The sequence below is a fragment of the Martes martes genome, assembly GCF_963455335.1.
Source record: "Martes martes genome assembly, chromosome: 11".
Lineage (NCBI taxonomy): Eukaryota > Metazoa > Chordata > Mammalia > Carnivora > Mustelidae > Martes > Martes martes.
Window position 1 is genome coordinate 34,811,191 of NC_137899.1, and position 22,799 is coordinate 34,833,989.

General features: G+C 38.8%; 1 protein-coding gene across 1 annotated transcript in view; it reads left to right on the forward strand.

The window, feature by feature from the left end:
- The window catches only part of ZNF804B (zinc finger protein 804B), a gene marked incomplete at both ends in the record, with an annotated part of 506,998 nt that overhangs the window by 8,994 nt on the left and 475,205 nt on the right, over nt 1–22,799 (forward strand). The window lies entirely within an intron of this gene.

The window sequence follows — 22,799 nt, forward strand, 5'->3', positions numbered from 1 at the left end:
GGAACCTGCTTCCCCTCAGGCCTTCTGCCTGCCTCTCTGCCTACTTGTGACTCTCTCTTTCTTCTCTGTCAAATAAATAAATAAAATTTTTAAAAAAAGATAAAAAGTAAAAAAAAACCTTATACGTACTTATCTTCAGTGCCTCTCAAACTTTTTTCAGACTTTTTTAATGCATGTAAGAATTACCTAGGGCTCCTGTAAACTTGCAGATTTTTGAGTCAGTATAAACAATGAATTTTAGCTAAAATACCTGGGATGGAGAAATCAGGTGTATTGTACGGTCAGTTTTCTTAATACAAATAAACTTTTTTTTAAAAAAAAGATTTTATTTATTTATTTGACAGACAGGGATCACAAGTAGGCAGAGAGATAGGCAGAGGGGTGAGGGGAACAGGTTCCCTGCAGCTGAGCAGAGAGCCTGATGTGGGGCTCAATCCCAGGACCCTGGAATCATGACCTGAGCCGAAGGCAGAGGCTTTAACCCACTGAGCCACCCACGTGCCCCCAAATAAACTTCTTTTTAACAATTGCTAACAGATATTTGATTACTTTGCCTTATTCATAGGATATAAAATATTGAAAGGGTGCTTAGCAATCTAGTTCAGGACTCCCGCTATCTATTTTTAAAATATATCACTATGATAGACAATAACAACTCCTCAAAGATGTTCATTGTTATAATCCTCAAAAACCTTCTAATCTTTACACACATGGTAAAGGGGCTTTGCAGATGTGACCAAATTAAGAATGTTGAGAAGATTGTCCTGGATTATGCAGGTGGGTCAAGTATAATCACAAGGCCCTGTAAGAGGGAGACAGAAGTGTCATAGAGAAGCTTTGAAAAATGCTATTCTGCCGGTGTCAAAGACAGAGGAGGTGGCCACAAGTCAAGGAATTGCCGGCAACCTCTTGAAGTTCAATAAGGCAACTAAATGGATTCTCCCATGAAGAATCCCAAAAGATCATAGCCTGTTAGCACCTTGATTTGACTTAATGGGTGAAAGATGATACATTTGTGTCCCTGGAAGCCAGTATATTTGTGGTAATTCTGTTATAGAGCGGCCCAGAGGAAATGAATACAACCACTCTTAACATGTGTGAACATTCCCAGGGGTGGGAAGCCTCTGTTCCCAAAGTGACTGATCCTCTTGAGAAAATAATGTAATTAAGGCTGAGTCTCCTGCCCCTGCCCGGATGTCTCTGCCTCCCTCTTGCTTCTACTCATTCTGCCCTTTGGAAAAAGAGGATAGATCTACCCCCAGGACATGACACCCCTTCAACTATTCAGAGACAGCTCGTGGATGGATTTTCATTGTTAAATCATGTGAAGAACTGAAAAATTTGTGAGAACTCATCTTCTCTATACAACACTTGCATTGTTTTCTTATACATTAATTGAATTTTCTGCAACTCAAAGTGGCTTATTTATTACACTTTTTATATAAATCAAGTTTTGAAAGATACTTGTAGTTTTTATATTCTTGAAAGATGGTAAACTCAGTAAAACATTATCATACATTTAGAAAAATACTGTCCACGCTTTCAACTACTTCCCCCAGATAGTTCCCTTTTATACTATATCCATCATCTTTATGAAAGATGAACTTAAGAACACAAAAATCGTATCATTTCAAAGGCACATCTTAAGGCTATCTTTCTTAATTTCTTTAGTCTTTGATTTAGACATTTGCAAATTCCTGGGGGAGGGGAAGCATTACTTTTAAATAAAAAGTGACGGGACCAATTGAAATAATGATTATAATTTCATGAAGTTGCCAACATTTTCTATGCTAGAAGTAGTGGTAGCAAATGGAAAGTTATTTTTTAACTCTAGTGCTGACGAGAAACATAGATTGTAAATTGTCACAAATTATAAGCATACAGATTTTTAATGCCTCAGATGTGGATAGAGAACACTACAGTTCCCTGGGAGCCCCAGATATGCCCCTTACCAAGTATCACCTACCCCAAAGGCAGTGAAATGTCCTTATACCAGATTATAAACTGCCTTATTTTTTAAAATGATGGCAAAGTGAGCTTTAGTAAAGAATGATTTGTTTGCAGCTTAGCTGCCAGCAAAGTGTTGAATGAAGGCCCCCTTTTTGGGTTGGGGTAGGTAATGACCGAGTATTTCAGCTGCTTCATTTGTCTACTACAAGTGATGGAAGCAAACTTGTTAACTACTTGAAACAAGTGAACAAAAGAATCCTGATTAGGTAAGAATGAATGGATTTATGCTAATAAAACACATGGATTATATCCAGGGTGACATCTGTGAAGCATTTCATTATCTTTTCCTTAATATTACATGTTGGAATTCAAAGATCCGACCATCATATAGATTTAGTAATCTCTTGCAAATGGTTAGGAATGGCTCTGCTGAGTTTTCATTATTTGAGAGGAGACGTGAATTATGTATTTAGTGGCAAGATAACAATAAATGATTCAAGGAAAGAAATCTCTAGCTTGGACTTCTCATAAAAAATGAAATTTATGTGCAAATGATGTGTAAACTTTATTACAAAAGTTGTTATAATTTCACATGCATGCATGAGGATAAAATACAAGTTTGTGTTACTATGGAAACAGGATTATTGCCAAGAGGATTACAGATAATACCCAAACAATGCTTATTTATATTAATCAATCTAATTTAAGTGGATTTAAATATATTTAAAGAACTGACCATATATTTTCAATAAAATTTATACTCCTCCTCCAATACCCCTATGCTGTATGGTATGAGATCAAGAGTTCTGTCTGATGTTGCTAGAAAAGCTTTGGTGACAGTCACTGATGATTTGTTTATCATCAAAGAAGGGGGATCTGTGGACTGTGTTATAAAGGAAAAGTTGTAAAGAGTGATAAGCCTTCCTTATGTGTTCCTTCCAATAGTAGATCACTTTCCTGTGATTTTTTTTTTTTTTAAGTCATATTCAGTTCCATACTCTGGGATCATCAGGGTGGACTCTCCCCCTGAAAGTGATAGACAAAACCAGTTCTTCCCAGGGAACAGAACAGGTGAGAAGGTATAACTACTGAGAAATCATAATTGGCATAAAGATACTCAGAGAGAGTGGCCTTGGGTGGATTTATGTAGTATATAAGCATCACTTACTCTGAAAATCTTAGAATTATACTCAGTACACACTAACTCGAATACAGTGTGTGATCTGCTTCTGCGACACAAATTTAGGCATGTAAAGTTTTAAATTCTTCCCTCAGTTATGAATACAAGGCTGACCCTAGGATTCCGTTTCTGATCTCGATGAGGGCCATGCTTGGTGAGACGGGAAAGAAGCTGCAACCTCCAAATATCTTGCCTCCCTCCCTTTTGGAAAAACTCATTAATGTTTGACCAGTGGCTTTCAGGTGGTTGTTTTGTTTTTTAAGTGCTGATGTGTATGCTCTATTCAAACAAAATCCTAGAAGCAAGGCAAAATCCACAGAACTACGACTGCTTCTGGGAAGGTGGGGAGTGAGTGTTGGATGGTTAAAGTCTCTGCCTTTTCCTCTGGATCTGGGCAGAGGAGCTGGTGGGGGTGTAAGATGATGCGGATAAGGGCCAGCCAGGTAGGATCCCATGTGCCACGTAACAAGGAAAACATCTGAGGTAAGAATGTGTCTTTTAATCTCACTACAGAATTAAATCCTCTGGAGTAGTTCTGTCCTGAGAACTTATACTTACTTTCTATGGGTTGTGCCAGACAAGATAGGTGACCATAGCTTTTGTTGTTTTGTTACGCACAAAACCAGAAAAGATTTGTAAACAAGAAAATGAAAGAATACCAAATTTGAGTCATCATTAATTCAGTTACTTATGGAGTAAATGCATTATAATTAGGCCCTTTCTTATAAGGAGAGAAGAACTGAGAATTAACTTCATAGATGTATGGACAGGAATGATACGATTTAAAGTTCACCCCAAATATTCCTCTTTGCTCTCTTAGGGTATTTTGGGGTAGTCTGGCCAAATGAGAGTTTTGTTGCTTTAAGAGTATATTAACAGTTCCATCGAGAAAGCAAAGAAAATGGAAGTTTTAAAGAATGTTTTGAATCAGGGGCACCTGGATGGCTCAGTTGGTTGAGTGTCTGCCTTCGGCTCAGGTCCTGGTCCCAGGGGATCGAGCCCCACATCGGGCTCTCTGCTCAGCGGGGAGCCTGCTTCTCCCTCTCCCTCTGCTTGCTGCTATGGCTACTGTGATCTCTCTTTCTGTCAAATAAATAATTAAAATATTTTTTAAAAAATATTTTAAAAAATAGAGAATGTTTTGAATCAATTGTAGAAACTCCTGTCAAGGAGGTTTGGTCAAAGGTATTAGAGACGATTAATATGATAACTTTGAAGACCCAATGCAATGACGATCACTTTAGATCTCTAAAATGTATCTGTGCTCACTAGAGGATAAGTCCCTCCCAGTGCTGGTTGGTGACAAAAGTTGCATGTTTTTATTTATTTCACATTTTAAGATAGAAACTGTGTTGTGTATAGGGTTTTGTTGTGTTCTTTATGCATGTATTTTGTCTTATTTTATGCATTTAACCCTCCCACTCTTGCAGTTTTAAGGACATTTTCCCTTCTTGTACTCAATGTAGAGGAATAGCTAAGCCACATTGATTTAAGAGTTGAACTGACCCGTCCTGGTTTGACCTTCCTCTCTGGCTTTAACTAGCTGCGTGACTGCTCTGCCACTTCGATGCTCAGCTTGCTCACTGGGGATGTTACTGGTCTTCTAGGGCCATTGTAAGACGTGAGTGAGCCAAGTAATATTACCTACTTAGCACAGTGTTTGGCACTTAGCAAGCGCAGGGTGAAAGGCAGCTGTTACTGCTCCAGCAGTTGGCTCGTTCTGTCATAGACAGGTGTCCTTGACCTCTTAGCGTGTTCTCTACACTGACTGGGAACTTGGCACTTTAATACCACCTTGTCGAAACCGTTGTCCTTTTGGATGACCCTGTCAGATGGCTCTTTACTCAAGTTGTGTCTTTGTGGAAAAGGAAGCATAGGCATGGAGGCCAGATAGCTTTGTGGTTAACAAAGCCATTGCAAATAGCAGCCCCATGTTTTCACAACTTCCGTAATGAAAGTGCTCAGTGTGCCCTACTTTCCCGATGCAGCTTTAATTCATGACAATGATACATTTTCCTGTTGTTTTTGTCAAAGCAAATCGAGTTAAGTAGATGAGTTGTTGTTATGATCTTGCTGCCTTGTGGAAGGAATTTTTTTCTCCTCTTTTCTGTTAGGGACGGGTATTTAATCTAAAGCTGCTGTCTCTGTGCTGATAAGCATCCAGCCTCATTATTGAGTTTAAATATCTGTCTCTGACTTTGGAAATTCTAATGAACCAATCAGGTTTTTTTTGTCCATCACTTTCTCTTCCCAATAAAAACCTACTACAGTGAAATATCTGAAAGAAGGAAATACTGTGTGACTAAGGATTGCATGTGGTATATGTAGATTCACATTATGGGCAAATATTAAGGCCCATGTGTAGAACAAACTCTTATACACATACATTCTGCTTTTGGCACACACAGAAAATATTCAGTCCATGTATATCATTGTTGCAAAAAGCATTTGTGTCAGTGTCTAGTCAGGATAACAGAAACCATTCGTAGCTTTCAGAGGGTGTACAATGCAAGGAATTCTTTACAAATGTGTTGAATAGCCTGTGGAAGAGAATAGGGGAAGGTGCTGTTAACCCAGATTAGTAATTGTAGGAAGTCACTCTAGCCCGTGGGGCTGGAGGAGCAAAGGGGAAATGGTATTCCCTAAACCTGGAGACCTTACTCTGCTGGTCCTGCCACCGCTGCTGCTTCTGAGAGCAGTGGAGGGGTCTGCACTGTGGTCATCTAAGAGTTTGCAGGCCCTCTCTCTGCAGGCCTCCCTGCCCACGTGGCCGGTGCCTGCCCTGGCCAGCAGTTGACTGGTGCCTGTTGCCACCGCCACCGGAACCTAGGAGTGCTAAGATGCCCAGGCGGCTTCAGGCAGAAGCAGAAGAAAGAGAATCATAGCTTTTTTCCTTATTCTAACTTCCATTTTGCCGCCAGTGCTGTCCCTTAGCAAACTGAACCAGAAACAGGCTGGCGAGGAGCTCTGTGGATATGCCATTGACACATCTCCAGCAAGTACTGGTGACCCTCAGAGAGCACAGGTTTCAATTGCCTGGTCCACGTATACACAGATTTGCTTTGCTAAGTGCAGTACAGTGCTATAAATGTCTATTCTCTTCCTTATGATTTTCCTAATATTTTCTTCTCTCTGGATTACTTTATTGTAAGAATACAGTCCATAATATGTATACAAAATATGTGTTAATTGACTTTCTGTTATCAGTAAGGCTTCTGCTCAAGAGTAGATTAAGAGTCATTATGGTTTGAGGGAGTCAAAAGTTATACAGATTTTCTTTTTATTTATTTATTTTATTATGTTCAGTTAGCCACTGTATAGTACATAATTAGTTTTTGATGTGATGTTCAATGATTCATTAGTTAAATGTAACACCCAGTGCTCATCACAGCATGTGCCCTCCTTAATACCCATCACCCTATTATCACCTCTCCCCCTCCCACTCTCCTCCCCTCTGAAAACCCCAGATTGTTTCTCAGGGTGCATAGTCTTTCATGGTTCATCTCCCTCTCTGATTTCTCCCCCTTTGGATTTCTGTCCCTTCCCCTGTTGCCCTCCATGCTATTGCTATTATATTCCACAGATGAGTGAAACCATATGATAATTGTCTTTCTCGGCTTGGCGAACTTCACTTAACATAATCCCCTCCAGTTCCATCCATGTCACGTCAATGCAAATGTTGGGTATTCGCTGTTTCTGATGGCTGAGTAATGTTCCATTGTATTTATGTACCACATCTTCTCTATCACTTCATCTGTTGAAGGGCATCTTGGCTCCTTCCACAGTTCAACTGCCTGGGGTTGGCACCCCTAAGCCCTGCGTTGTACAAGGGTCCGCTGTAGCTTTCGGCTTCCAGTCCCAGAAAAGAGTAGGAGTGGTGAGAGTAGAACTGATCAACAACAGAGAAATACCCAGCACTGCATTTACACCACATGCCCTGAGATTGCAGAAACTAGGAGGAAGGAGCATTAACTCGTGAGGAAAATTATTTTATATCTGTTATACAGAAATCCAAAGAATGGGTCCAAATGTTGTGTTCCACCCAGATCTCAGGTATATAGTTTCCTATCACTCTAATAAATTACCATAAACTTAATGGCTTAAAATAATACATTTATTAATCTTTAGTTCTGTAAGTCCCATAGGGATCTCACCAGACTAAAATCAAGGTATAGGCAGGGGCCACCTTCCTATCTGGAGGCTTTAAGGCAAAATCCACTTCCTTGCCTCCTCCACCTTTTACAATTTGCCTGTGTTCCTTGGCTCAGGGCTACCCATTTCCATTTCTAAAGCCAGCAAGCTCTCCTCCTCTTACCCTTTCTCCCATTCTCCAGAGCTGGAAAAAACTCTTTGTTTTAAAGGATTCCTATGGTTAGATTGGGCCTATCTATGGATCCTTTCCTCCCCTCAAGGTTCTTAGTTTTAATCATATCTGATAAGCCCCTTTTGTCATGTAAGATAGAGTTTAGGTTCTGAAAATTTGATCGTGGGCATCCCTGGGAGCCTGTTATTCTGCTTCGGGAATGTTAGGTTCTTACACACCTGTAGTTAGTCACTGGTTCTTCTCTCTCATAGACCTCTCAAACCCATGATCTCTAAAACTAAATTAATCCTCCCTCCAGGGGGTTCTTCCTTGGTTAAGGACATCATCTTCACCCAACCCTGGAGGCTTGAAACTTGAGAGTGTTTTCCATTAATCCCTCAACAGACTGGTACTTCTGCTCATTTTACTTCCTAAATATTTCTCCAGTCTACCCCTGTGCTGAACCTCTTTCACCACTTCTGCCTCCTGCCAAGGAAGGCAAGCATTTTCCATTTTTCTGAAAACAAAATGCTTCTTGATTAACTGTGTCTGGTATTGTGGGAGCTGGTGAAGCTACCGATGCACATAAGGGGCCCATGTTGTCTAGAATGGAGACCACACTGCACAAATAAATGTGTGTGACAAATGTCCTAGAAGAGGCCAGTTCAGATTTTTCTGATGTTCATTTTTTTTAAAAATTGGGGTTCAGAATTGTGAGTATATTAGACAAAGGCCATCAAGGTGGCTCATTTCAAAGCAATCAGTACAAAGTACTTTTGTGTGTGTGTATGTGTCACTTTCTCTTGATTCCAGAATATAAAGATGAACAATAAGACTGTGAAATTATAAGTCAAATATGGCAATTCACTTACTTGTAGTAAAATTGAGCTAGAATGGCCTGGAGAGCTCATCTTCATCAGTTATTTCTAAATAGGGTTACGCTACAGATTTTGAGGTCCCCGGACTAGACTTGATGGAATCAGAATGCTGGGTGGTGGGTGGGAAGGCTGGGATGCCCTTTAAACATGGTGCCCGTGAGTGTGTTGTACATGTTTCACACTGTTAAGTGTGAAATTATTAAACCAATGGCCACTCACCAATACTGCCTTGATTTGGAACTCAGAGGCCAGAGGCTAAGGAAGGTTTCGTGATTTGCGCACTCTCTGTCCTCTCCTTTTTCCCCTGATCACTGCTGTAGGTATCTTCCATGAAACTTCCCTGCTGTTCTAAACACCCACCTAATACTGTGACTGTAACAGATTAAAAGCACTCATTTTATGTTAGACATACTAGACTGAAACAAGCCTTTCATACATTGTCTTATTTAATCTTTAGAATGATTTTAAGAGGAGACACTGGTCTCTTCCACTTTGCAGGTGGGATGAGGCTCCCCGTTTCACAACCACTGAGTTGCAGAGATGGGCTTGGATCCTTAGACCAAGGATCCTTGGATTTGGATCCAGGACCTTCAGATTCTAGGGCTCGGGTGTGAGACCGCTTCATAAATTGATGATACTCTCTCTGTGCCACCAAGATGATCACATTCCTTTATTACAACCTAATGGCATTTCATTTGTTGGTTCACGTATCTGTTTCTCCTTCTTTGAGTCTCTTGGAGATAGACTCTGTGTCTTCTTCATCCAGGTAAACGATAGCACCTGGGTACTGTCTCGGTCTGTAGTGTAGGAGACATTCTTTTATTCATTCATTGAATCTTAGTTGCTTACCCTGGGTCAAAATGAAAATAAAAAGTTCAAGTAAGCATAAAATGTATGTTTCTGCACACACGACGTGATTAATAGGTAGAAGTTTGGCAAAATATTCATGTGTATAGCAGCCAATGTATAGATACAATCAATGTTCAGATTTTAGTAAAAAACTAATGGTGAAAACTCTTGTTATTGGCAATTATGCAAAACTCTAAAGGGATTTTTCCAAGAGCCCAAAGATGCTACGAATGCATAACACTTCCAAAGTGAAGCAGGTAATTTAAATATTTTTTTATCTCATGCAAATGGTAAATAATATAATTCTTCAAGGTGAAAACCCCAAATTATCTCTCTTCATAGGAGGAAATAAAAATGTTTATTTGCTTCCTTTATTATTATGTACTTTTTCTTATTTTATCTTACACTAATTCTGCTGGTAAGTATGAATATTAAAAATCAATTTATGTATGTCAGGTGACAAGGCATAATGGTGTTTTTACTTCATTCCTTCAGGTACGTGTGATTAAGCAACCGACTTCTTCTTAGAAACATATAATAGAAAGAAAACTCATAAAACTGGCATAGTCCATTTTCATCTTATTAGAATTAGAGTTTTTAAAAATAATAATAATAAATCCCTTCATAAGTATATTAAACCATTTAATTACAGTGGTGAGTGATTTTCTAACATTCGCATTATTATTGAGGAATATAAGCAGGGTATTCATAACACATATTAATAAAAGTTAATTAACTGATCGGAGTCCAGTTGTCTGAATCAGCGTTTAAGTATTTATCAAAGTATAGCTCAGATTCTTCCAGAGGATATTAAGAGCAGGAGCAAGAAACAGCTGAAGGACTTTCCCCGTGTTGTATCTTGCTGGGGGATTTTCTAGAAGATCTCTGGACTACTGGATCCTTGCTACAGAATATCAGCAGCTTGACTAATTGGCCTGACATCCCTGAGGTCTCCCTAGGCTGCTGGTCAGAATTCAAACCATCTTATGTCCTTGTCGCAAAGTTTCTTGTCATAACTGCATTATGGCAATTGCAAACTTGCAGCGCATACTCTAAACTCCGATGAATTCAAAAAGTGCTTACTGAGTTACTGGTTATTTTCATGTATGATTTATCTCATTTCATATTGGTTGTTCATTCAGTTTACAGGCAATGAAACTGGGGCTCAGAGAAGTTTATAACTTCACTGATGTCACAGCTAGCAGAAAGTAAAAGATTGGAACATGACTCTTCTAATACGAAATCTAGAACTCTGTACTGTGTGTGAGTAGGTTGCTTTGAAAACCAGTTTTCAGGCTGCTAAGAAATTGTTTGCTTCAAGGGAAACAAAACAAAACAAAAAACCCAAAAGCACTCTAACTGACTTAAGCAAAAGAGAAGCATTGGTTAGTGGAAGGATTCGTGCATAGAAAATGTTAGGACCTCAGTCAGGGCTGAGAAATGCAATCTGGGGTTGAGGTGACTGTCTCTCGTATTTCCAGATAGTTCATCTCTGTTTCTTATTTCAGCTTCACTGAATATTTGCTGCCCTACAAAGGGGCTCTCACTGCCTCTGATAATGACTAGTCCAGTCTGTGTGTGTGTGTGTGTGTGTGTGTGTCTGTGTGCGTGCACACATGTGCACACATGTAATGGAACGGGAGGAGAGAGAGAGATTGGGTAGAAGAGAGGGCAACAGGACCACTCAGTCTGTGACCCACACCAGGAGCTATGGGAGGAGACACTCTGGGAGAGATTCATGGGTAGCTTCTCAGATGGGAGTCAAAAGAGGAGGTAGGGGGGACATAACTGGTAGAGAAATGATCTAATTTATACAAAAGGATTTCCTTGTATTGCACTGCTAAACTTTGAGAGTTAAATCCCTGGTTCTCCTACTTGATTGGGAGCAGTTTTATGAATTTTATTTTTTTATTTATTTTTTAAAAGATTTTATTTATTTGACAGAGATCACAAGTAGGCAGAGAGGCAGGCAGAGAGAGGGGGAGAGGCAGGCTCCCCTCTGAGCAAAGAGCCCAATGTGGGGCTCGATCCCAGGACCCTGAGATCATGACCTGAGCCAAAGGCAGAGGCTTAACCCACTGAGCCACCCAGGTGCCCAAGTTTTATGAATTTTACTTGGTTTCTCTAATTTAGGTTAAGAGAGTTGTATATGTACTCATGTATGTGTGTTTGTGTGTATACTAGTATGTCTAGCCTATAATTCTATTCCAGATATGCACATATAGTTCTATTTATGCAAGCATTTTATTCCTATTAACCAACTGGGCGTTATCATCATCAAAGAGGTATTTTGTTGTCTCTCCTATGATAAGAAAGGGGAAACGTTGTCTTCTTGTCATTTATAAACCAGTTGTTTGTGCTTACACAACTATCATTTGATTAATATTAGCAAGAAGAACCAGGTAGCGGCAGAGAGAAGAAATGGCAGTTCTGTTAGTAGAATGTGCCTGCCTAGAAGCTATGGGTTTCTAATATCTCTGACATGGTACACTACCCTGAGCCAACATCGTTAGCAGCAGACACGAGTTAGTGGCCCTCAGAAGAATGATCCCACAAAGCAGTTTTCACAGGCAAGAGGACTCTTCAGGAAAACTTTATACTCATTTCAACTTAATATCTGAAAGCCCTAAACATCTTTCAGTATCCAAAAACATTTGCTGCTTGTGCAAGAAGATCAAAAGTGAAAATGTCAAACTGGTAATTACCTCCCCTTGTGTGTAGTGAGAGGAATACAGGAAGTCCTGAAATCATCTCATAAAAAAGATAAATATGGAGTACATTCATGGATGATGTCCTGGTTGAAAAACAACCAAGGTGAGAACTTTCTTTGCTTCTTACAACCCATCAGTCAGCTGTTGAGCCCTACAAAAAAAAAAAAAAAAAAACAATAATCATGTGCCTAATATGCCAGACTTTAAAACACTTCAAGTTCTTGCTTATAGTTAGTATACTGTAAGATGGTGGAAAATAGGATTTAGTAACATGCGGATTTTTGGAAATATTCTGTACCAAGAATGAGGCAGTAGAGATGTAGTCTTGATTTCATCTGAGGGGATAAGTAAGACATGGATGATGTCTAGTTCTTGCCTAACCATCATTCAGTGCTGTGCTTTGAGCCTCAACTTGTCCAAGGGACAAGGCTGCAGTAGACAATGTCTGAAACTCCTTCTAGTCTCATATTTGTGTCCTTTCTTGATCTGTAATATCTCAGAGAGATCATAGTCATGTCACTTAACAAAGAGCAAATTTTAAAAAGAGATGCTAATCTTTGTTATAGGTTAGGTGATGGATATCCAGGTTCATTATGCTAGTCTCTTTACTTTTGTGAGTGAAAGTTTTCAGAGAGACAGAGACAGAGAAATATACCTATATAGAATGATGGCAACTGGGCGCCTGGGTGGCTCAGTGGGTTAAGCGGCTCAGGTTATGATCTCAGGTCCTGGGATCGAGCCCCTCATCGGGCTCTCTGCTCAGTGGGGAGCCTGCTCTCTCCCCCCCTGCCCACCTCTCTGCCTACTTGTGATCTCTCTCTCTCTCTGCAAATAAATAAATAAAATCTTAAAAAAAAAAAAAAAAGAATGATGGTAACAATAAGGAAATGCTGCTACTTGATTATCTCCTCCAACCTAAAAAAAATGGTATGTTAGATCATTTTAATGAGTCACCTAAACATGAAAGCTGATAGAAACAACAGGCTGTAGTAGGAAGCAGTACTAGAGCAACTAGAAAAGCTTGCAAGTTCTCTTGAGCCATTTCAGTCGAAATGCTTTATCATTTTGGTATGAATGACATATAAGATGTACTTATAGTCAAATTTAATGAATATACATTACAGAGATAAATGGTTCATGAATTCACCATCATTTTGGATTATGCATTATTGCTCTTTAAAATCATTACTTTGGAAAATTGAGATTTGATTCCAATTTGCAATTTCCTAGCGTGCCCTGACTGGGCAAAGGAGGAAGCAGTCTGGATAACGGCCAGAGCAAAATTTACAAATGTGATGGGGTTGATCCATAAAGTAGATAAAGGACACAGCATAATTTGCAATCAACTATAAAAGTTTGATCATGGGAAATACCAATGGAATAACCCAAAGTTTGAGGTGTAACATCAGAGTTCCTAGATATTCTTTTAAAGATTTGGGTGGCTCCGAGTCAGATAGTTAAGAGTAGGCCTTCAGCTCAGGTCATGATCTCAGGGTCCTGGGATCAAGCCCCGCGTCAGCCTCTCTGCTCAGCGGGAAGTCTGATTCTCCTTCCCCCTCTGTCTGCCTCTCTGCCTACTTCTGCTCTCTATCTCTCTGTCAAATAAATAAATAAATAAATAAATCTTTTTTTTTTTTTTTTTAAAGATTTATTTATTTTAGGGAGAGAGGGAGAGAGACTCTTGAAGCAGACTCCCCACTGAGGTTGGAGCCTGATGCAGGGCTCGATTCCAGGACCCCGAGATCAGGACCTGAGCTGAAATCAAGAGCCAGCCACTCAGCCAGCTGAGCCACCCAGGTGCCCCAGAGCTCATGGATATTCTAAAGTCACTTTCAGCAAAGCTAGGTTTCTCCCAGAGATTAGTGCATTTATCTAAACAAATGTTTATTGAGCAATCATTCTTTTCCAGAACTGTGTAAATTGTCACTTGAGGACCTTTCAGGTCCAAGACCAGATCTTTGCCATTCAAAACTGGGTAGAGCTCTTTTCCCCTTGGGCCATCATTGGATGTTAATCTCACATAAGAGAACAAATTCCTTTCTTGAAATCAGAATAAACTACTGGTCTTCCTCTTAGTAAAAATTCTAACATCTCCAGAGGGCCCTTTGCTTTCCCAAACAGACTGCAAATTCACTAACAACTAACTCAACAGCCGAGCTTGTTGAAATGTTGTTTATACTATGTTCTCTTTCCTCACTCAGCCCTCACTCCTCAGTCTACTGTATCCTGCTTCTTTCTCCAGTATGTTACATAGGTCACTCTTTCCAAGTCACCAAGTAGAACATCATTTGGTCTACTTTTTATTCTTTTTCTTACCTGACTTTGAGACAACAATTGATACTGTTGAGTACTCTCTTTTTAAAACAAATGTTCTGGGTGCCTGGGTGGCTCAGTGGGTTAAGCCTCTGCCTTCGGCTCAGGTCATGATCCCATGGTCCAGGGATCGAGCCCCACATTGGGCTCATTGCTCAGCGGGGAGCCTGCTTCCCCCTTTCTCTCTCTGCCTGCCTCTCTGTCAACTTGTGATCTCTGTCAAATAAATAAATAAAATCTTTAAAAAAAAATGTTCTTTTCCTTTGGCTTTCATGTCACTGTCTGATCTGCTTCTCCTTCTCTGCTTCTGGGCAATTTAAATAACGTCTTCTTTGACTGCTTTGAGTGTCCCTGTTCTTCCCAAAGTATCCCTCAGGGTAGCAGACTGTCTTCTCTCTTCACTATTGTCCTGTGCTGGGTGATAGGATTACTCCTGAATCCTCAGTCATCATCTCTGATGATGCCCAGTCTCTATCTCTACCAGATCCATCTCCAATGCTTCAGGGAATATATCCCAAACTCTACTGGATGGTTTCACATTGATGCTTTGAAGACACCCCAGATTCCTCATGTTCAAAACGGAAAACTACCTCTTCTTCCCTGCACATCCCCAAGCTACTGTTCTTCCAGTATTGCCAGTCTTCAGGAATGCCACGTGCCTATTCTGGTCATTATCTTTGTATGGACATCCTATCATCTCGTTCCCTGATTATTATAATAACTTCCTAACTGGTGTGTCTATCCGGTCTTGTTACCAAGTACACTTCTCATCTCTTCTCCCAATTCAAAGTGTTTATACTGTGTTCTCTGTCCTCACTCAGCCCTCACTCCTCAATCTACTGTATCCTGCTTTGTCTCCAATATATTACATAGGTCATTCTTTCCAAGTCACCAATGATCTTTTTGTCATTCGATCTACTTTTTCTTCTATAGTGCATAGCTAATCATGGCATTTCTCTGATTAAAACAAAACTGTGTCCCATTTCACTTGAGATGAAGTCATGGTACTTATGTAGCTCTAGGTGTCCACGTAATCTGGTCCCATGCCTAGCTATCCAATCTCATCTCTCATGATTCCATTTGTATTTCAAGTCCTGCCTTATTGATATTCTCTCACATCTCTCAGCACAGTATGGTTCTTCTTGTCTTTGGGTGTTAGCACATCCCTCTGATCAAGTGTACATAAATATATCTTCCACCAGGAACACTCTCCTCCTACTCCTTGCCTTTTATTTGGCTCAGTTCTATGCAACTTCCAGAAATCCTTGTATCTTTCTTCCTTCAGAGGCATCCCCTAATCCTCTACACTAGGGAAAGTTAAGAAACCATTGCCAAGATGATAACAGTAATTATAAATACATATTATTATATATTAATTAATATAATTACTATAGTTATAACTTTAATTTTTTGTGTGTCTAGGGTAGAGGGAGATAGAGACTGCATACTCTCTAAGGTAGAAATTATGCTTATTTGCTCATGATTGCCTTACACCTCCAAACCCCCATGCCTGATAAAGTGTTTGACACAGTTTTTCAGTTCACACCTGCTGAATGATTGAATTCAGAGAGAGAATAAAATTTGGTGTGTGTCATGTTGTCCTACAACCAATTGAGAAAAACAGAGGGCAAAACATTTTCATAGAATGCCAAAGGACACCTTTTTACCTCAATTTTTCTTGCAAATGAAGTAAATAGTATACCAATTAATTTGGGAAAGACCCTATGGAGGCTTTTATGTGTTTGTGCCCTTAGCACATGACTATGAATCAATAAATGACAACGGCATGGCCTTCAATAAATATATGTGGAAATCAATAAACAATTAGTAATGTTTTGAATGACTTTTATTTGACTAAGGGAAGGAATGGAGCTCAATAAGCGCTACTGATTTTATATTTGACTCCACTGAATGCAGATACAATATTAAGGGTAGCTGTGATGGTGAGTATCAGACTCGACTATTGTTGGGACAATTTTTCCTTTAGCTTAATTTATTTTAACTTATCAAAGTGTTTTGGCTTTCTTGGAAGTTACTTGCTTATATCAGAAAATGCATATTAGTACTTAGCCACTTCGACGAAGTATGAGATTTAATATGATGCATGTTCTCTCTATCTCATCAAAAGATATTAGTGACAGAAGTATAAAAAATTATTCCAAACTGATGCAGCTGTCATATGTCAGTAATTAAAAGCCCAGTTTCCTTTACAAACTCTATACTCCTTATATATTCCCTACCTCAGGAATGGTAACCTCTTGTTGTAAAAACTAGAAATTTAAAATATTTGACACTTTTCTCTCCTTCAGAACCTATGTTTATTTACCTCCTGATTATCTTTCAAATCAGTTCCCTTAGATCCATTTCTGCAGTCTTTAATCTGGTTCTATCCATTATCATCCTTTGCCAGGAGACCTGTAACAACTTCCTAAGGAGCCTATCTGCACCAGCATGTCCCCTGCCAGTCCATTCTCCACTCCGTAGCCAAACCAGTCTGATTATGCCCTACTTAAAATCGTCAACAGCTTCCCATCAGCCTTAAAGAAAAATGTCCCTCTCTTCTCTGTTTCCCCTGACTTTAAAGGGCTACCAAACATGCTATTTAGATGTCATAATCTAATATACAGATTTCTGGCTTTTCAGTTTCCCATTCATCTTTGCACTAAAATAAATGCATCCATGGTGGACTTTTTAAAGAAAAATATTGGTATTGCCCACAGATAGGGTGGGTGAATTCAGACATTCATTCATACAGACATCAGGCTTCAACATTTTATTTTTTAAAAAGATTTTATTTATGTATTTGGTTAGGGGGAGAGAGAGAGAGAGCACAAGTAGGCAGAGTGGCAGGCATAGGGAGAGGGAGAAGCAGGCTCCCCATTGAGCAGAGAGCCCGATGTGGGGCTTGATCCCAGAACCCTGGAATCATGACCTGAGCCGAAGGCAGACACCCAACCTACTGACCCACCCAGGCGCCTCTCAACATTTTAATACATACATCTGAATCCTATCCTCCTGCCTGATTCTAAGACAAGTCATTCTTTTGAGACACATTTTTGGATACAGTTCAAGAGCTTTGTGGACTTTATAATGCTCAGAGGTTCTATGATGTAGATGAATGGAGACTCCAAAAGAAAAAGATTACTTGCTTTGGGCCACATAATGAGTTGGTAAGGGAGTACATAACAAAAGTTAGTCATCTCACTTCTGTGGTCTTTTCATTTTGTCATTTTGATTTTGGCTGGCACAGAGTATGTACTCAAGAATTGTCCCTATAGAGGACAGAAAGTGAGGAATCGACGAATCAAAATACTATAAGGTGTGTAGTTTTATCTATGATGAAATAAACCTTGTTGTAGTTTATTATTTGTCTTTTCAAAAAGCGAAGTCTAGTATAAACTGAGGTTAGTAAAAACAATAAAGAGAGGAGGAAGGTGAAATATGAGTGAGAGAGATCCCTCAGGAGGTCATTACACTGGAACGCATTTTGGTAAAATGGAAATGTGTTCGGTATTCAGACATTTATTTCTTCCTCAATAAATCAAGGCTTTACATTTAATGCACTCTTTTATAAATAGCATTTTAAAAAATGGCTTAGTATTTTAGAATGAGATTAGAACTATGAAGTGCAAATTAAAATGGAAACAAATTTTCACTTTTATAATAACCTAAGAAAAGATACATAATATTAGCCTTATTGAGCACATATCTCTCAAAGAACAGGTAAGTGTGGCAGGTAAAAAAAAGATTCAAAGGAAATAAAGAAAACATCTTTAAAATATGGAATAAAGGTTGTATACTTTACTAGTAGCTTGCTCAGATGCTCCAATAGGAAAGGGGATTTTTATTTTTAATCCAGTGAATTTGGAATGAGTTCCTATACTTGGCTCAGTGAATAGTAATACATAAATACTAAAGTTCTGCTGAATCACTTCCAGAAGGTATTCTTAGTATCCTTCCAAATTAAAGTGGAAGAAATTAATATGTGGGTAAAACTGAAAACTTCAGATAAGGCACAACTATTATATTTTCACTTGCTATTTTAAAGAGCTTCATGGACAATGACAAAACCTGATCAATTACATAGGAACATTTTAATATATTGACATTTCGCAATCATTTTGGTGAAAGTAAAGTTAACTTTATGGGAAAATTCTTACAGATATTTTAATAGCCTCTTTTTAAAAATGATACACTAAAGATCTGATTACCCCAAAATCCCAGGGTAATAGCTTACAAGTTGTTGTGGAGAGAAGAGTGTGAAAACAGACAACAGCCCTGCGACAGGAGAATTGCTAGAATGTGGTTGAGTACCATGTACAGTGTGGGTTTCTCGAGTTTGCCAGGCTTCAAAGAGGAAATAGAATTTGATTGATAAGCAGAATTTTGGTAAGAGAAGTGAGGAAAGAGAGTAGAGACAGAGAGGAGGAATATTGGGAATCAAAGCTTTGCAGATCATGATAGAGTTTTCTTTTTTATCCTGGAGGTGGAATGGAAGCCATTAAAGAATTTTGGTGGGAGGAATGACATTTATTGAGTTCTTATTGTATGCCAGGATTATTATACCATTATTTCATGCAGCACACCCCTAATCAATCTGATAATATAGATACTGTTATCACACTCCCTTTGTAGGTGAGGAGTCTGAGGTGTTGAGAGGTGAAGAAATGAAATATGGCTCTCCAGGTTTTTGAGCCAGGTTTCAACACAGCAGTTGGATACCAGAGGTGACTCTCTTTTTAAAGTAAAGATTTATTTATTTGAGAGAGAGAGAGCAAGCGAGGGAGGTTGCAAAGGGAGAGGAGGGAGAGTCCCAAGTGGGCTCCAGCCGAGCACACAGAGCCCAGGGCTGGGACTGATCTCAAGACCCTGAGAATCAAGACCTGAGTGGAAACCAGTAGTCAGCAGCTTAATTCACTGCACCACCCAGGGGGCCCCAGAGGCGGGGCTCTTAACTCTTGTGCTACAGTACTTTTAACACTGATAGAAATACCATATAGATTAGCAGGAGAAAGAGGAGATTGGAGTGAGGGAGATCCCTAAAGAGAGCACAAAAACAAAGCCAGACAACTAGAAATCCTGTCTGCAGAAAATGGGTGGGACTTGGACCGATTGGCTGTCAGCGATAGCAAGGAAGAAGGGAAACTGGGGCAATATACAGATTTCTGACTGCAACTGGGTAGAGAGTGGTCTGTTTTCTAGCACCAGGGAGTGCAGGTGGGGGAAGGAAGAGTGTCAACTGATACAGGATGCATTCTCTCAAGTCTAGGGAGATGCCTGTGGAAATGCAGGGAGACATCAGGAGGAGGCACTGATCCAGGGCTGGAGCACGAGAGGGATATGGTGCCACAGTGAAGAGACCACTCAGAATTATATCCAGACCCCTTACCCATGACCACAACCAATTATGTAAAATAGGTTGCAATGGGAAACTTCTGTTATCAATTCTTGCTTTCACTGTTGACAAAAACATTTCAGGTCTTTGGGTCTCAGAATCTTTATCTGCCAAACAGGGAGATTAGAGTAGACATTTGAAAAGTACCTTTGGGGGTTCTCTTTATATTCTCTTAAAAACTGTGCACTGTGTTTACTGTGTAGGTCCTATCAGTGGGTAATCTGGAAATTTACATAATTGACCACAAGGGGGAGAACTCTAATTCTACATTAAATCATTTTCTACAGTATGAAGTAGTCTCAAAGTTGGTGATAGGCTGTCTCATTCCCACTTCCTCGTGGAAGCTGGGGGAATTCTACTGCTAGAGATAGGTTTAACTGAATTGAAATGTGGTTTTTGTGTCGCTAAAGTTGTGATAAAGTCACTGAATGTAAAAATCTATTTGTATTAAGCAGTAATTCTCCATGAAGGAATCCAGATGCCTCTTTAATTAAAATGAAGTAAAGATTTTAAATTCACCCTGGGAGGATTTTTCCCTCCAGATAACATTATTTTAGTTAACCTTAATGAAAACTATAACCTTCCTGAAAGCCCTTGGTTACTCTGAAATGAACAGAAGAGCCTTGGCATGTCAGTCTACTGCAAAGATATCCATATCGAAATAAAAGAATTAGCATGGCACTGGCCTCACCTGTTTAAATGTTACACATTCATTGGATTTGTATTTGTTGTATGTTCCATGTTCAAATATTGAATGTTACATGTTCAGTATTAAAATACTCATTTTCTGCTTGGGTTAACATCTGTATTCTAGCTTAATGGAAAGTTTTACTGTAAGGAAACTATAACTCTCATTGGGTTGAGAATTACCTTATGAGTCTCCCTAAAGTTTAAGAAGTCACAGTTTTTGACTTAATCAAATTAAATTATGCTTGTAAAGTCTTTATATTATATTTCTGTATTTTATCAAATATACCTAAACATATACCATGTGTCTTCCCTTTTAAAGACATGATATTAGTGAGCTTTATAGGAACCTCAATAATGCAACCACTACTGAAAACATATTGCTGTTCCCCCTTAGAGACAGTGTCACATTCTTTTAATATGTTTGATGACAGCAGATACTCCTTTGAGAGTGACTGCAATATTAAAAAAAAATAACAACAGATGTTTTTATGAATGAAGACTGAATATCAAGGTCACCAATCAAGTTGGAGTATATATTATCTGGGAATCAAAAAACTAGATGTGGCCAAAATATTTAAACTCCTTTTGATTTATAAACCTTCTTCATTAATCTGTCATAAAAGTCACAAAATGTTTTCAGCAGTGATGGTGTATCTGAAAAATAAGTACAAACCCACCCAACATGACTTCTAGGAAGGGTAACTTTCATTTGAATAAGCTCATTCTCCTGTGCTCACTAAAATAGATAGATAACTATATAAGTAGTTTAATTTATTTAGAGTCTCTTTGAGCTTCTTTTCCAGTTATTTTCATAATGGACACTTCAAGAATCCTTCAAATGTAAATTAACAATATACTGTGTAAATCAGTACTATTAGCATTGAGAGCTTTTCTATATCTTCCTCCAAAAATGATTCTGATTTTTAATGTTTTTCTTTGGCTTAGTGAATTAATTTTCAATCAGTACTTTTCATATCTGAAAGTATTATAGACCAATAAAAGATGGATCATAAGCAGTGTGCTAGGTCTGTGCTAGGAAGATACATACCTTTCTACTGCTACTTGTATGCCCAGTGACAAGCATGGTGCTTGGCCCCCTAGTAAATATTTACCAGTAGATATTTAGTAAATATTAGTGGCATAGATGAATGAAAACTAAATGATATGAAGTTATATGTACACACACACATATATATATATATATATGTATGTATTATATATATATAAAACTTTATATAATAAATATATGTAATAACTTTATATACATGTATATAAAGTTATTCCTATTACATACATATTATTGTTCCAGATTGTTACATAATCATTCACCCAAAACACAGGAGCTTAAATCCATAACAGTCATTTATCTGATTCACAGATCTGTAATTTGAACAGGGCTCAGTGGGAACACACCATCTTTGCTACTCCACAGTGTTGGTTGTCCTGGCTTGAAATCCAGGGTTGACTGGAAGACTAAAGTCTGGAATCACCTGAAGGTTCACCCACTCACATGTCTGGTGGTGATCCTGGCTGAAGGTTCACCCACTCACATGTCTAGTGGTGATCTTGGCTGTTGGCTGGGACCTCTGCTGGGGATGTCCTCTGGAAAACCGTGATAGATTGCTCACAGCATATTTTTAGGTTCCAAGAACTAGCATTGAAATGATCATATATTATGACCTAGCCTTGGGGGGATCACATGGGATCACTTCTGTTGTACTCTCTTGGTTAAGGCAATTACAAAATTTTGCTTGATTTCAAGGGGAGGGGATTTAGAAGCCACCATGACATGTAGGAATATTAAGGCCACATTGTAAGAAGAGCATGTGGGATGCAATATATTGCCATGGCCATTTTTGGAAAATACGCAGTACTTTTATATAGATAAATGTACAATTTTATTTGTAGACTGCACTCCTCTTCTTTTGCTAACTTTAGAAAATACTCTTCCAAAACAACAAAATTTACCTTGCTAAAGGAATTCTGTCTGATTCAATGAACATTTATGGTTCATTTTCTTCTTCCTGTTTCTGCTTGTTCTCTGTTCTAAATATGGTCATCTGCCCTCCCCAGCCTCTCTTCACATCCACAAGCCTAGATCAAGGCTTATTTCTTCAGGTCTTTTCTCTATGGCTTTTTTTTTTTGGCCTGGAAAGCATTTACTTTTACTTCCACTCATTTTGTTGCTGAACATTTATTCTCAATGGGTGGATGCCTGTGTCTTTTTCACATTTCAGAATAAATAGTAAATAGCACATTGCTGATGAATACAAGGTATTTAATATTTGCTAAATTGATAAAAACATTTGTAAGTTATATACTCTTTCTTAACCAGAAGAATTACTTCATGTTTAATCTAAAATTGTACCCTTTCTGTTACTAAATTTAAATTAACAGAACTTTGAGTGCAGCTAAGAGTAAAAAATGCCGTTCTGTCTCTAAATCTATATTACAAAGTTTAAAAATAGAAGCAATCTTTCCCGAAATTTGATTCTAATATGGAACAAGTGATGACAAATTATCTGCACGT